Raw genomic sequence first — 3,926 nt, 5'->3', positions numbered from 1 at the left:
GGTTTGACTCCCCCCCCCCCCCTCCGCCTTACCCCACCCCAGGTCCGCGGCGGCGGCCCCGACCGCGCTGCTGGCCTGGGAGCGCGCAACGCATGCAGTATGCAGTACACGTTCGCTCTCCTTCTCCAGGGTTGCCAACTGGCTTCGAATTTATTGGAAATTTCCCGTGGAGTGGCGGGGAGCGCGCGCGCGCGATATGCAGTACTGCCAACTGCTGAACAGGAAACATGCGCTGCCTGCGCGGCCGGGCCGGGAGAGCGGCGCGGCGGGATCCAAACCCCGTCTCATACCGGCGCCGGGGCGTACGTTGCGTTCGGTTGGCAACCGTGCTGAAAATTGGCTCACCGACAAAATCATTCATGCGATTCATGGAATCGAATCACATAGATTCTCATAAGCCGAACGGGTGCTGCCTCCCCTTCCTCCTCCGCCAATCAAACTGAGAAAGAAAAGGAAGAGGAGGAAGAAGAAGAGCGGCTGGAATGTATTTCCCCCCTTTACTTCTGCGACCACGGGGCTGCTTGGTGTGTCGCTGGTCGAGCAAACCCGCTCCATGCATAAGAGAATAAGGAGTAAGCGAGAGGGGGGTGGTTTCAGTGAAACCTTAGAGACGCGCGTTAGGGGTGGTGCGGGTGCTTCAGGCTTCAAGGGGGAGGGGTGAGACAAAAGTAGCTGTGGGAGGGTGAGAGGAACAAGGAACGATGGAGACGGAGGGGGAAGTGGGAAGAGGAAAGTGATCGGAGAGAGGTGTAATAGAAGGGGATGGAAGGGAGGAGACGAAGAAAGATAAGGGCGAGCGCAAGGGAGCAGGGAAGAGTGAGATAGGAAGGAGGCGGATTCCCTTATAAGTTCGTCGCCCTGCTATATCAATTAATTAGTTATTGGAAAAGACTTGGCCCTTGCGACGACTTGAAATTAGTTGCTCCGAGACGATGATAACCGTCGATAAGTTTTCGCCGGGGCGCCCAACAACAGCAAAAAGGACGAGCACGGCACGGCACGGCACGAGGGGACGCACTTCGACGCCGTCACGCCGACACCACCACCTCCCACACCAACACCAACAACAACACCTACCCCGCCATCGGCATGAAAATGGATCACTGGGTCATTACGCGCCACAAGGGCAGCGCGCGCGCGCGAGTTTTCGGCGCCAAAGTCGCCGATATGATAATATCGTGATTGAGGAGGATAGATTACTCGAGCTACACCCCCAAAAAGGGGGTGGAGTGAGAGAGAAAGGCACGAAGAGAGAAAAATAAAATACAGCGCTGCTGTGTCACACTCACATTATCAGTGTGTCAACTCATAAAGGCCCCTTGCAAGGCAGCGGCGGGCGGCGGGCGGGCTGCGGCTGATCGCCTCGGAACGCCCCCTCCCCCCTCTACCCCCCTATCGTACAATCACACAATGTGAAGGGAAAATTAAACGGGAAAATATAGCCGTCCTTATCTGCATTGACCGAGGGAGCTGGGGTGGCGGAGGGAGAGTGAGAAAGGACAGGGGGTTGGAAAAGGGGAGGTATAGGGAAAGAAAGTAGGGAGGGGGTGAAGGGAATAGGGGGTTGTTTAACCGATTGTTGGGGGGTTGTTCTCCCCTTTCACAGGGAATAATAAAAAGCAGTCGACATCCTGTCGGCGATGGCCTGCTGGTACGGGTTTTATGACTATGGTGTGCTTTTAGAACGACAAACGACAAGTTCATTTCACACGTCGGATGTCGTGCGGAGATCGCAAACTAGTCGGGGAGAGTGGCGACGAAAAGGGTGACGGTGTAAAGAAACGAAAAGAAGACATAAAGAGCGTAGTAGTGACTTTGTTAGTGTGTCCCTTTTCACAACGGTGCAAAAGGGTATGTTCCGCGTCGCATTGATCAGATAGCCCCCACCACCATATGTATACATAGAGGCAACCCGTCGAACCTTCACGCAAAGATGGTGGCCTAGTTCTACTCCTGTCTCCACAGTACAGCGGCGCTCAACATTATAGGGCATACAATTACCAGTCCAGTTCAGCAGTTTTCCTGAAGTGTAGATGCGTCGAATCCGACGCCCAGTGTTCGATCTGGGAACGGAAAGGTGGGGGAGTAAAAGTCGGGTGTTTCAGGACAGGCTAGCTCGCAGGCTAGGCTGGGGTTGGAGGTGGGGGTGCGGTCAGAAACGAAGAGACGGGGGGAGGCGGGGAAGGGTTGGAGAGGCGTATCTAGCGACCGTATCTTAATGAAAAAATAATAGTGAAGGTCGTGAACCCCGCGCCTTTGACCGCAGCAAGCAGCAGCAGCAGCAGAAGCAGCATAGCAGCGACAGGAGAGAACCTACGGACATAAAAGACCCAACAGAATACAAGTGGTGGGCAGCAAAAGTCAAACACAAAAGAGCACGTCAAAGCATAGAACATCACGATGGCGGAGTTTAGCAGGGAAACCCGCGCGTACTGCACCATTTTGGCAGCTGCTGGCTGCTGCTGGCTGCTGCTGCTCGCTCAGCCGCGCGACACTGCACCATCACCGCTCCGATGGCGAGGATATACTCGCCTGATGAATTGGGTCCGACTGGGCAGCCCCCCGTGCAGCCGGGCCTCGCCCCGTGGAGCACGACAGATGACCGATGCTATCGGCCCGCCGTGAAGGGCAGAAGGAGGAGGGGGGAGTCCTGAGAGACCTCGCGAGGAGTGCAGCTGGGAGTTGTATGGGAGAGAAAGGAGGGCGGTGGCACACACTAAACCCTGCTTGAGCAGTATGTCGTGCATTTAAGGCTTGCAAAGTTTTAAGAAACCAAAAGTTGTCTGTATGCACAAAATTTGTGCATAGTCATGTACATTTTTAGTTAAAAAGTTAAAAAGTTTCTGACTTTGCCAATGCGGCTGTGACCAGTGTACCGGGTGATTCAGAGAAGACGCAGGTGCGGGCGGGTTTGCCTACCCGCTCTGCCCGTCGGGCCCTACCCCTTGGGTAGGCAAACCCGCCCGCATCTGCGTCTTCTCTGAATCACCCGGTACACGATCGAATCTAGTTGCGGAGTCATTTAGCACAACACGGTGCATAAGGGATTAATGTGCAGTAAAAAGGGAGGGCCAGGGCTGGTAGGAAGAAGGGGGAAAAGAGAGGAGGAGACTGAGAAGAAAGAAGAGGCAGGAACTAGAGAAAGAGATTGGGGAGAGGCGGGGGCGTGTGGAGAGAGCGGAAAAGAGCTACCGTTGGTCTGATTGTCGCTCTGGGTCAAGGGTCGTGGCGACGGGGGCGGCGCGGCTCTCTTCAAATACCACCAACGCCCCTGACGAGCGGGGCCCGCCTTTTATCTCTCTGCTCGTCGCGTCGCCCCCCAAAAAATGTAATAATAAGGGCATGAGAGAATGACTGATGGCGCGGCGGGTCCCCCGGCCCGGCCGCGAGGACCGCGACGTTGGCCGCGGGTTTGCAAAAGCGCCCCCGCTGCCCGCCCCCGCCCGCCCTTAGAAGGATAAGCCATACCCCGACAGACGGTGTGGCGCGGGGGCGGGCGAAGGGTAGCTTTTTTGTTCAATCATCCATTTCACTTTACTCGCAGCCCCCGCCTGACTCCTTGCCTTATTTTCCTCGTTTCCGGCCCACGCACAGCGCGCATCCAATCACGCGGGGGTTGTGGGTTTGGCGAACTCTGGCGCGCGTCACGCTCTGTCGCGCGCGCAGAACAAACTCGCCACCAGCGTGTAGTCCACTCACTCCGCGCCGCCGCCAACACCGTAATGATGAACACCCGCGGCCCGGCAGCTCCGCCAGTTCCACAGATAGGACGCTCCGCACTCCATCGACGAGCATCGCGTCAACGACTTGCTTCTTATGCATGCAGTCGGCTCTGCTGTATCGTGTCACACCGGGAGTATGATATGAAGAGGACATGCAAAAAAGGAACAAATATACAGGGAGGGAAAATAATTAATGACTGGGGA

This window comes from Frankliniella occidentalis, unplaced genomic scaffold, assembly GCF_000697945.3.
Source record: "Frankliniella occidentalis isolate FOCC.00 unplaced genomic scaffold, Focc_3.1 Scaffold116, whole genome shotgun sequence".
In the NCBI taxonomy this organism is placed as follows: Eukaryota; Metazoa; Arthropoda; class Insecta; order Thysanoptera; family Thripidae; genus Frankliniella; species Frankliniella occidentalis.
This window is presented reverse-complemented; position numbering follows the sequence as displayed.